The sequence below is a fragment of the Lithobates pipiens genome, unplaced genomic scaffold (assembly GCF_037356315.1).
Source record: "Lithobates pipiens isolate NorthernLeopardFrog02 unplaced genomic scaffold, aLitPip1_a1.2 Scaffold_13, whole genome shotgun sequence".
In the NCBI taxonomy this organism is placed as follows: domain Eukaryota; kingdom Metazoa; phylum Chordata; class Amphibia; order Anura; family Ranidae; genus Lithobates; species Lithobates pipiens.
The window spans coordinates 470,507,490-470,520,616 of NW_027507718.1; positions in this window are offsets into that span (position 1 = coordinate 470,507,490).

The following is a 13,127-nucleotide window of genomic DNA, read 5'->3' on the forward strand; positions in this document are numbered from 1 at the left end:
AGCCCACATAGACAACCTGCTCTGCCCATACCTAAAACGGCCTACCAGACAGACATCGCCATGAGGTGAAAATAAAACACCCTCTGCAGAGTCACAGCACTGGCCCAACACAGTAAAACCTCACAGGCACCTTCCAGGGACCCCCACACAGGACCCAGGACCACCGCTATCCGTTCAGCCCCCCCCATGACCGGTGAGAGTCCACAGAGAGCCCCTGCATAGGTTACACACACCGCTCAGACACATGCAGCGCCCCCCCCCCCCCGAAGGGGGGATAGAGGGAAGATAGGGACAAAGGAGAAGGAGAGGGAGGTGAGGTGGCCCCCAAATCGATCTCCCAGGGAATGCCCAGCTGCTCAGCCCCACCGAACCAGAGAGAGCTGTACTTGCCAGTCCTGAAGAGCTGGGAGACATTCTATCACAGACCCACTCACTGATCAGTACAGGGTGGCTGTTGGCCTCGGCATACTGTGAGCCAGACATCAGTAGCCCGGTCATATGTATGCCCCGGAGCATAAAAGCTCACTGACCACCTCTGGAGCTGAGGTATGTCGTGGCCTACCGAGCCGTAGCTGCACCCTGCACACGCTCTATGGCCAGACTGGGGAGACTACAAGGATAAGTGAACCAGCCTGTCACCCAGGCGGCAGTTGATAGAAGATCACAGTATCATTCATCTTGCGCAAAAAGCAAATCTTCTGCATCAAAAAACACGGACCTATGGGCCCGCAGGGTTCCTAGGTGCATCTCCTTCACTAGGCAAAATAAAACGGATTCTGCTAGGGCAGGCTGTGGGGTTGTAGCATAGGGACCGCCCCCTGGGCAGAACTAAAAGTTCTGAAGTGTTGTGTTACAACTTTCCTAGCATCTCCAGTGATAGGGCTAACAACCCATTTTGTTACAGAGAGGAGCTGTGTCGGTCGGTGAATATAAGAGAAAACCGGAGTTAGACTTACCGGTAACTCTTTTTCTAGGAGTCTTCCAGGACAGCCTTTGAGATATAGGGCTCCTCCCTCCGGGACAGGAAACACGTCAAGCCAATTAAATAAAAGGTGTGGTCCTCCAGGCGCTCCTCAGTTTTACTCCAAGAACCGCCGGGAGGCTCTGAAAGACATAACACACTAACAATCACGTTAATACACATCCTCACCACTTAGTCCAATTTAAACAACTTTGGGTGGGAAGCCAGGCTGTCCTGGAAGACTCCTAGAAAAAGAGTTACCGGTAAGTCTAACTCCGGTTTTCTCATATCGTCTTCCAGGACAGCCTTTGAGATGATAAGCAAGGAGCTCACCTTGTCAGGGCGGGATCACTGCCTGTAGGACCTTACGTCCAAAAGTCTGCTCTTTATCAGACCATAAATCCAGACGGTAATGTCTTGCGAACGTTGAGTAGCTGGACCACGTTGCTGCTTTGCAGATCTCCTCCGGAGAGGCTCCAGCCCTCTCTGCCCATGATGCAGAAACCGCCCTTGTAGAGTGTGCCTTAACTAAGGGTGCCTGCTTCCCCTCTAACTCATAGGCTTTAACTATCGCCATTCGTATCCACCTGGCGATAGACGCTTTGGACGCCTTGCAGCCCTTGCGGGCGCCCGAAAAATTAACAAAAAGTGAGTCTGACTTCCTGAAGACCCTAGTGGCTTCTAAAAAAAATTAATAGACTTCTCCTGACGTCTAACAAACTTAAAGATCTCGCCTCGTCCGAGGTTGAGAAAAAAGTTGGCAAAATAATATCCTGTGTCCTATGAAAAGTGGACACCACTTTAGGAAGAAAACTAGGGTCAGTCTTAAGTACTACCCTGTCTTCTAAGATTAACAGAAATGTCTCTCTGACCGAGAGCGCCTGCAGATCACTGACCCTTCTAGCTGATGTGATCGCTATCAAAAACAGTCTTTAGTACCATCCACTTAAGTGATGCTCCCTCTAAAGGTTCAAATGGATCTTGGGTCAAAGCCCTAAGAACCAAGGCCAAATCCCAAGTAGGACAGGACTTCATTCTCACAGGCCTGGATCTAGATAGAGCCTTGAAGAAGTTCCTGACAAACGGATTCTGCTGAAGGGAGGACTGAAGGAAAACGCTTAAGGCCGCCACCTGTACCTTTAGAGTGCTGATAGATAGGCCCAGCTCTATCCCTGCTTGTAGAAAGTCCAGGACTGCCGGGACCCCGGGGCTTGCAATTCCCTGTTCTCGCAACCAGGAATTAAACCTCTTTCCTACCTTGGCGTAAATTGCCCTAGTAACTGGTTTACGGCATTCTAACAAGGTCTTAATCACTCTTTCTGAGAAACCCTGTGACCTTAAGATTTGTTCCTCAGATACCAGGCCGCAAGCTTGAGCCTCTCTATCTGAGGGCACAGGATCGGCCCCTGGGAAAGTAAGTCCTCCCTGACTGGCAGAAACAGCGGAGGATGGACGGCCAATTTCTTTATGCTGGCAAACCAGGGTCTCCTTGGCCAAAAAGGAGCTACTAAAATGAGGTCCGTAGTCTCCGAACAGAACTTCTGCAGGACCTCCGCCACCATCCTTACGGGAGGAAAGGCATAACACAGGCTGAACAGCCATGGATTGGCAAGGGCGTCTATCCCCCTGGCCCGATCCTGTGGGTGAACCGAAAAAAATTGCGTCACCTTCCTGTTGCCTTCTGTTGCAAATAGGTCTATTTCTGGCCTTCCCCAGCATGACACAATCTCCTCGAACACTTCCTTGTTGAGGGACCACTCGTCCTGACCTATCTTCTGGCGACTGAGAAAGTCGGCCAGTAAATTCTGAGTTCCCTTTAGGTGAATGGCTGATATTGAGGACAAGTTCTTCTCTGCCCAGCAGAAGATTCTGTCCGCAATTACCTGGAGTGCAGGGCTTCTGGTTCCCCCTTGCTTGTTCAGGTAGGCTACTGCTGCCACATTGTCTGAGCGAACCTGCAGATCCCTGCCATGTAACTGGGACTGGAAGGTTTCTATAGCCTTCCAAACTGCCAGAAGTTCCTTCTGGTTTGAGGAACGACCTGTCTCTAGGTCCGACCAGGAACCCTGGGCTAAGGTTCCCTCTGGGTGGGCACCCCAACCCAGCGCACTGGCATCGGTCGTGACCACCACCGTAGCTTGTGGGGACCAGGGAAGACCCCTGTCTAGGTTGACCTGGGCCCGCCACCACCAAAGAGACCTCCTGACTGCCGAGGATAGGGGCATAACCTGATCCAGGCTCTCCTGCCTGCCATCCCAATAACGGAGCATGAGTCTCTGTAAAGGACGCTGATGATGCCTTGCCCAGGCCACCGCTGAAAAGCATGATGTCATCAACCCCAGGACTCTCATAACCTCCCTGATCTGGGCTTCCCGACCAGATTGAAGCTGGGCTACCGCCTGCTCTAGCTTGCAGATCTTCTCCTCCGGAAGAAATACCCTCATTTCCACCGAAGAAATCCTGTATCCTAAATACAGGACCTCCTGTGAGGGGGTCAGCTGGGATTTTTCCTGGTTTATCAGCCACCCCAGTGAGCGCAGGAAAACCAAGGCCTCCTGTATGTCCCTCTGCAGTTGTTGGGCCGACTGGGCTATGAACAGTAGATCGTCCAGATATGGGATCACTGTTATAGCCTTGAGCCTTAATGGGGCCAGTGCCTCTGCCAGAACCTTTGTAAAGATTCTTGGTGAGGCTGAGAGCCCGAAGGGGGAGAGCTCGAAACTGGAGGTGTAACACACCAGTGTTCAACCTCACCGCCAACCTGAGAAACCTCTGAGATTCCAGATGAATCGGGATATGCAAATATGCATCCCTGAGATCCACTGTGGCCATGTGACAGCCCTGAAACAGGAACTTGGTTACCGAGAAGATTGACTCCATCCGGAACCGCTTGTATTTTATAAATCTGTTCAGGGGGCGGAGATTCAGTATTAACCTGAACTTCCCCGAAGGTTTCTTTACCACGAATACGTGGGAGTAAACCCCCAAGCCTCGCTCCTCCTGAGGCACCTGCACCATTACTTCTTGGTCCACCAGATCCCCCAGAAGAAGAGCCAAAGCCTCTGCTTTCTCTTGGTCCCTTGGTAACCTTGTTACTTGAAAATTTGGGAGGGGAACTGAACCAAACTCCAACCTGTAGCCGTTCCTTATTACATCTCGAATGAACGGACTTTCGGTTGAAGCTTCCCACTGTGGGAGGAACTTCCCCAGTCTTCCTCCCACCGGGACGCAGGAGTCACTGGGTTTTAGGAGAGGGTTGAGGAGGATTGAATAAGATTCCTCCTCTGCCTCTTCCCTTGTGACCTGTCCAATGTTTTTTGGGGCGAACCTCCCTTTCCTGCAGGTTCTGCTGCCTGGGGCTTCGAAAAAGGCGCTTCCCTTCAGGTCTTTTTCCTTTCTGGGAAAGCTTTCTTCCTATCCTGCGTGCGCTCTAACGCCTCTTGCAGGCCGGGCCCGAACAAATGATCCCCTGAAAAGGGTAATCCACATAACTTCAATTTTGAAGCTGTGTCTCCTGACCAGGTTTTAAGCCAAACGGCCCTTCTGGCAGCGTTCACTAGTGCTGCAGATCTAGCAGCCAGTTTGACTGATTCTGCAGAGGCATCAGCTAAAAAGCCCACAGCCTTGAACAGTAGCGGAAAGGACTTCAACAGCTGTTGCCTAGAAGTACCCGCAGAAATATGCGATTGTAACTGTGTAAGCCAACACTCCAAGTTTCTGGCCACACAGGTAGCTGCTAGGGCCGGTTTAAGCCCGATGGAAGAGGCATCCCAGGCTCTCTTAAGCAGCACATCTCCCCTCTTATCCATAGGGTCCCTGAGTGAACCCATATCATCAAAGGCCAAATCTGTCTTCTTAGAGACTTTAGCCAAGGGAGGATCTAATTTGGGAACCTTGTTCCAGGGATGCACCGCATCCGACTCAAAAGGGAACCTCCTTCTAAGGCTACCTGAAAAAAATGGCCTTTTTTCCGGTTGTTCCCACTCCAGCAGAATCGCCTCACTAGCGACTTATGGACGGGGAATACCCTGTCTTTCATTACACTCGACCCTTGATACATCATGTCGTGTTTTGAAAGCTGGACCTGTTCTTCCCTGATCTCCAAAGTGTCATATATAGCCTTGAGGAGGTCACCCACATCATCCAAAGACAGCTTGTATCTGGCTAATCTAATGGCCTCTTCATCCCCCTCAGATTCAGAAGTAGACTCTGTCCTAGAGGAGGCTAATGACCTGGGTAACCTCTCCCTATCCACCTCCTCCTCCTGACTTGGTTCAGATAAGGAAGGCATACTCACGGCCCTGGGTAAAGGGACAGAGGGACCCTGCATTCTATCCATTATGTTTTTGAAAGATTGGAAGGTGGATGCAATCTCATCCTTTACGGATGTTAAAACATTGTGACAAGCTGCCACCGAGTCCTCTTTCACCAGGCTACTGACACAATCCGGGCAAAGCGGCTTCTCCCAACCGGTGCCTAACTTAGCCCCACACACGGCACATTTCCTTCTGGGCAAAGGTATCTGGGCTCTGTCCTGTTTAACCTAAAAAAACAAAGAAAAACAGGGTCCCATTAAAATACCACCCCTGACCACACCACTGTGCTTCTAGGGTCTGTCTAGGAAGTGCCCCCCTTCACCAGCAGGTTCTCCACCCCGGGAAGGTACTACGGGTCAGAGTGACCCCCCACCCCCCAGTGTAAGTCCTGGTCTGCCCTCACCAAGCTTACCTGAGAGGTACTGGAGCCTGTTGAACCGGAGTCCACCTGCACAACTGCACTCTCCATGGTTCCTGTGTCTCACTCAGTCTCAGCCTTCACACCACTCCAGGCAACCCTGTAGTCACACCGCCGCGCCCAAAGGACTGGAACAGGTCCTGCGGCGCCCCCTGATGACGCGAATCCGGCGGAAGTGCGTCTCTCCCACTTCCGTACGCCAGAGCGCAAAGACTCCACCCCGACGCCGAGCGTTCCTTACGAACACACCGCTCACAGTACCCGGACGCCGGTCGGTGGAACGAACGTCTCCCGCCGCCATCCGACCGACAGGTACGAGCGGTTAGCGCTCCGAGGGGGAGATTGCCGCGCATCGGGGTCCCGTTCTCTCCGAACGTTTTAAATGGCAGTGGGGACTGAAAGCTACCCTCTCCTCCCTTCGTACGGACCGAGGGGTGCTAAGGGTCAGGTCCATCAAGGTGCTCTCCCCAGGCAAAACCCCTGAGAAGGAGCTCCCCTTACCAGTTCCAAACGTGCTCCTTCCCGTCCGGCAGGAAACACAAAAACTGAGGAGGGCCTGGAGGACCACACCTTTTATTTAATTGGCTTGATGCGTTTCCTGTCCCGGAGGGAGGAGCCCTATATCTCAAAGGCTGTCCTGGAAGACGATATGAGAAATAAGCGCAGAGATTATCAAAGCCTACCAAAAGAAAGCTCTACTTGTGGGAAATGTACGTCAATTTTGTTTGGGTAAATCATCACACAACCGTGCAATTGTCAGTTACGGCACTGTGTTGCTTTATCACAAAATATGGTCTGGTTATTGAGCAGCCAAAACTTCTAGGGCTGAAGTGGTTAAGGCCATAATTTGACTGAGGAATTTACAAAAAGCAGCTTCCTTATTTTTCAAGCAGACCGCTTGTTGTGTGTCTGAAAGTGCTAAAAATTAGACGTTTTAGAACAGTGCTAAAACTTGATCCTCCTCCAGTGCAAGAGACACATTGGGGTTGATTTGCTAAAGCTGGAGCACTCAGAAGCCGATTGGCTACAATGCACAGCTGCACCATATTCTAACATCACCTTGTTCAATTAAGCTTTCAAAATAAAAGCACCTGTAAGCCGATAGGTTTCTATGCAGAGTTGCACCAGATTTTGCACTCTTCAGTTTTAGTAAATAACCCCCAATGTCACAGAGTTTGAGTGATATACCGGACTTCAGCAAAGTGAATGCTTGCTTTCTTGGAATTGGCTCCCGTTTGCCTGGTCTCAGGCCTGGTCTCCTACAAGCGACAAGCTCCTTTGCCTACGTCAGTTCGGAGTGCCTAGCACGTCCCCAACTCCGAACTAACGTAGGCAAACGAGCTCGCCACCCATAGGAGATAAGCGTGTTTTACTTTATTTGATGTGAGTACCCTCATTACTGTTTAATAAATCTGTATATGACTCAAAAAAATTATACTATATGGCATTCCCTTTCTTCCATCACTGCTGCCGCATCCGTTGAGAGACAAAGACAGTAAAAGGAGAACCCATTGCGATCCAGGGATAGAAAACCCATTTAGGAGGAGTTTCCAAGATGGCCGCTTGAGCCGGAGCTCCGCCGAATCCAGCGCCAACGGCATTCACAGCGCACCGCCACCCACTCATCCAGAAGTGAAAACGGGCGATCAGGCACCCGGACAACCCGGGGAAGCCCGCCGTATGTCTGGAAAAACGATCCGCAAAGATCTAGTGCCTCAATTCGACGGGACATCACCGCCGGGGTGTACCATGATGGCCGCCGCGGCCCAGCATCATGCCTCAGGGAGAGAGATCCACCCGGAGATGCGGCAAGTGCTCGCCCCTGCCTCTCTCACTTATACCCCACCTCAGCCCAGCTGACCTGTACAGCACCTCACTCCCTCACTGGCATCCTCCGAATCTCTGCTCAGCAGAAACTTCGGTGATCCTCCATACTCCCCAGCAGGCCCGAACCTCAACCCACCACCAGGGGGATCCTCTCCATCTTTATCCCTCTCCGAGTCTGGCACCCACACTGATGATCTTCTCCTGAAGATGTCAGCCCTCTTGGAAAGGGGCTTAGCTTCTACTGCAGCTAAAATAACAGGGGACATAAAAACAGGTTTCCAAACCCTGGGTGCTAGAATGGAAGCTATAGAACACAAAGTAGACATGACAGTCTCCGTGACCAATCAATTCAGAACACATCCAGACTCTGCAAGATAGACTGGACACTGCCATACTCAGAATTGATGAACTTGAAAACAGATCCAGACGCTATAATTTCCGGATCAGAGGACTTCCAGAATCCATTTCTGATGTGTCACAAGCTACCCAAGACATCATTAAATCCTTGATACCAAACATACCACAGCATCGTTTGGAGCTAGATAGGGTCCACAGGGCCCCAGGGCCCCCTAGAAAAGACAGAACCCCTAGAGATGTCATTGCCAAGCCACACCTTTACCTAGTCAAAGAGGAGATCATGAAACAGTCCAGAGCAACGAAACAACTCTCTTTTCAAGGACATCCTATCCAGGTCTTCTTTGAATCGTGGAGGGGGAAAGGTCAGCGAAGAAGAGCCCTAAAACCCCTTCTGGTGGTCCTTGCACAAAAAGAAACAAAATACTGGTGGACTTTCCCTTTTGCCGTCAAGTTCCAACATAAGGGCAAATTGTACTCCTTCTCCAGCTTCCAGGATGGAGAAAAGATCCTTTTATCCCTGAAGCTCATCACAACGGAATCAGACATGGACACTTCTAACTCGAATTACAATCCAGCTAAGCTCCCACCTCCAACTAGCCCGCTTACTCCCCTGTGGAACCAACAACTGCCGAAGAGGACAAAGGACCGCTCACAGACCTGAAGCCAGGTTCCCCCCATGATTTCTGGCCTCTCTAACCCATCTCCTACTCCAGGATGGAGTATAACCGGGGAACTTCCACCACCTGATGTGAGCTTCAGCTCCACTAACCTCTCCTGAAGTTTTTTTTTTTTCCTCCAACTGTGCGCTCCAACTCCAGTCCCCCCTGTAGCTGACCCGTTCTTTCGATGGCCCTTTCCTGCCTAAAGGAGGGGGGCTCAGACTAGACTGCACCAAGTTTGGTTTTTTGCAAAGTTTCAAAGTTTTTCTTTAACACAGGGCTGCACGAGACCTCTCCACGAGGCACACCCGTCTAATGATGAATTCCATCCAAAAAGTATAAATTCCATCACAGCCACCCCCACACAGCTCTGTACTGACCCAGGACCCACCTAGAGGCCCACAGTTGGACTCCAATATCTCCAATATGTTTTATTTTCATTTCCATTCTCCTTTTTATTCTCCAGGTTTTTTCACAACCGTGCTCAATATTTCGAATTTTATTTGATTCATGCAGCTCAGAAGAGCGTTCTACAGTATTTTTTCGCTTCAACTACATCCTTCATATTTTTGGTGCTTGTTGCACAATTTTATTTTGTTTTACAGAAATGCCAGGGCGCTGGACTCTGTACATGCGCCTCCACCTATCCCACTGACCTTTAATGTTCAGTGGGCTAGGAAGTCTGCCCTCAGAGGAGCAGGCGCTTCCAGCGGGGGTAGCTTCCTGGGGACGACATGGTCGCCGGGGGGTTACCCTGACACACCTGAGGATGTCTTCTAAGGCCTCCTCCACTTCTCTCTTTCCTCCTTCCACCTTGGATCTTTTCACTATCCCTCTCGCACTAACCCAATGGTTCTCAATGGTCATTCTCTATTCTCTTTTCCTCCAGGTCCACCAAAGGGTCGTTTATAGCTCATTGTTCCCGCTCGATGGATTCCACCATGGGAAGGCAGGCTCCTGGGACCCCCTAGAGCAGTGATGGCGAACCTTGGCACCCCAGTAATTTGGAACTACATTTCCCATAATGCTCCAGTACACTGCAGAGTGCCAGAGCATCATGGGAAATGTAGTTCCAAAACATCTGGGGTGCCAAGGTTCGCCATCACTGCCCTAGAGGTATGTGAAGCAGGAATGGAAAGCATCCCCTCTCTGTTACAATGGCTGACCACCCAGGCTCCATACTCAAGGTAGCTTCACATAACATTCAGGGTATAAATTCCCCTGTCAAGAGGCGAAAGCTCTTTAATAATTACAAAACCCTAAGATTGGACGTTGTCCTGATCCAAGAAACTCACTTTCCTATGCGGTACAGCCCTAATTTCTTACATCACCACTTCCCCCAGTTTTATCTAGCAAATACCGAAAACAAAACTAAAGGAGTGGCAATCTTATTTGCTAAATCCTGCAATTTTGTTTGGCAAGCAGAATATAAAGACCCAAAAGGGAGATTCATTCTGGTTAAAGGGACAATAGACGGCCAAGTATATTCATTCGTGTCATACTACGCCCCTAACAAGGGACAGCACAAATTTTTCCAGTCCATGATGTCCACTCTTGACCCCCTCATGGAGGGGAGTGCAGTCCTGGGGGGAAACTCCAACATTGCCCTAGACCAGTGTTTCTCAAATCCAGTCCTCAGGCCCCCCCAACAGGTCATGTTTTCAGGATTTCCCTCAGATGAAACGGCTGTGGTAATTGCTAAGGCAGTGAAACTGATCAAATCACCTGTGAAAAATAATGGAAAACCTGAAAACATGACCTGTTGGGGGGGCCTGAGGACTGGATTTGAGAAACACTGCCCTAGGCCAAGGACTCGATAAGTCAAACCCGGCCAAAAGCAAGCTCACCCGCCCCTCCAACGCTAGCCTAAAATTTGCTAAACTGATTTATACTTATGGTCTGGCAGACGCATGGCGCGAGGCCAACCCGACAAAGGGATTTCACCCACTTTTCCAATCCACACCAATCCTACGCCAGGATAGATCATGTACTCATTCCCACGCAATTACTGCCCAATATTGAAAACTCCAAAATCATAGATACTGTCCTCTCGGACCACTCCATAGTGACTGTCACACTGCACAACTCGCTTCACAGATCTAAACACTACCAATGGAGACTTAATGAGTATTTTATCAGAACCCACTAGGGTGACGGATGTTCATAACGCACTGCTTGAATACTTTGAGCGCAACAGAACAGAAGGGATCTCTGTGGAGACCTTATGGGCAGCACACAAAGTTTCCATTGGGGGAAATTCATTCAAATAGCATCACAACTCAAATGAGAGAGACTGGCATTCGCAAGCTTGAAAAAAAAAAAAAACTTAAGTTGAACTCAAAGTCCAACACAAAAGAGATCCACATAGTATTCCCTCTTCCCAACTGGACTCCGCCAGGCTGGAATTAAACCTTGCTCTGACAGTGAGAGCTGAGAAACAATTAAAATTGAGTGGAGATAAAGATAAGATAAACTAGGGCGCATGCTGGCCAACAAACTCTCCCCCAAGACACGAGTTAGGACTATCCCTAAAATTAGGACTCATGACCACATAACCACCTCTGACCCCACCAAAATCATTTCCTGAATTTTATGCTTAACTGTACAAAGATGACCGTCAAGGTCCCCCTAGTCTTATAACGAAATTTCTAGACACTTTACCCATCCCGTCCCTTTCAGGTACCCACAAGGCCACCATGGAAGAGAGGATCTCTGTAGAAGAGACCTTAGCGGTAATTAAGAACTTAAAGAGGGGCTCGGCTCCGGGACCGGATGGCCTATCGGTGCCCTATTATAAGTCCTTTGCCGAGATTCTAGCCCCCTATAGGACACATTTTTTCAATGAAAAAGTGAACAGCTCCCCACTTCACCCTGATTTAAACTCAGCTTTTATAACAGTTCTTCCGAAACCGGACAAAAACCCGGAAGAAGTAGGCAATTACAGACCAATCTCCCTGATAAATAACGACCTCAAAATCCTTACCAAAATTCTCGCGAATAGGCTAAACTCCTTTATTCGTTCTTATATTCACAAAGATCAGGTCGGTTTCATACCAGGCAGACAGGGACCTGACCAGACCAGGCGTACTATAGACGTCATTTCTATTCTCCAATCGAATTGGCCAGGGGGTCCTAAACAGGGCATGCTGCTCTCCTTAGATATACGAAAGGCGTTTGACTCAGTCTCATGCCAATACCTTTTTACGCTTTTGGATAGGTGGGGGTTCAGGGAACGCTTTATGGGAATCATAAAATCTTTATATTCTACACCCACAGCTGCTATTAGATCCCAGGGATACCTATCCACCCCCATCAAAATAGCTAGAGGCACGAGGCAAGGGTGTCCTTTATACCCATTACTCTTCGCTATATCAATTGAGACACTAGCAATTGCAATCAGGACAAACCCAGACATTAAAGGGGTACTCTGTGGGCCTCAGGAGCACAAATGCGGACTGTTCGCAGACGACTTGATACTCTATATCACCTCCCCCCTTACTTTCCTACCGAATTTATGTAACACCCTGTCCTCATTCGCCAAAGCATCTGGCCTGGAAGTAAACTTCTCCAAATCCCAAGCCCTCAATATTTCTCTCCCCCCGGCACTGGTAGACCTACTCAAATTGAACTTCCACTTTGACTGGAATGATCATACCATTAAATACCTAGGCATAAACCTTACCCCCAAATTCGATACTCTATATGAGAAAAATGACCCCTCCATGTTTCGCAAGCTAGACCAAGACCTAAAATTTTGGTCCACACAAAATATCTCCTGGCTGGGCAGAATCAATGCCATTAAGATGACCCTGATGCCAAGATTATTATATCTTTTCAAAGCTCTCCCAATCCCGATACGATCTGACCATCTTCCATCTTTCCAAAGCAAAATCCTGAAATTTATCTGGGGAGGCTCAGGCTACAGATTTTCCCAACAAATCCTATACTTACCCCGCAAACAAGGTGGCCTTGGTCTCCCGCATCTTCATAGATATTATCAAGCGGCCAGATTGGCGCAGCTCTCAGCGATATACTTTAATGGGGAGAAACCTGACTGGCAACAAATAAAAAGACAAGCAGTCCCTCACAATACTCTGGATTTCTTGCTTTGGACCTCACCTAAAAGTAGACCCCCAATCCTGACCCCTACACTTTCCCACTCCTTTTCGTTATGGGACAAATTAAAGTTGAACCCGAATATCACCTCAGGCCTAACTCCTTTGTCCCACATATTCCGTAACCCAAAATTCCCTCCGGGGCTAGATATACAGGCTTTTCAATGGTGGCTGGATAAAGGGCTGTACCGCATAGGACATTATTTTTCTACCAACGGACCCATCTCCCTTGCGCATTGCGTTAGCAAACTAGACCTTCCACGAACGAAAAGGTTTAGATTTGGACAAATTAGCCACTTTCTACACAGCCTTTGGCTAGACAAATCAAACCCTCCACACTTCTCTATTTACGAACTCTGGTGTGTCCAGGCCGTGGAGCAGAGAGGAGGGATCTCACTCATCTATGCTTCACTATCGCAACCATCGGCAAAGTCCTCTTACATGTTAGCCTGGGAGGAGGATCTCCAATTTCAA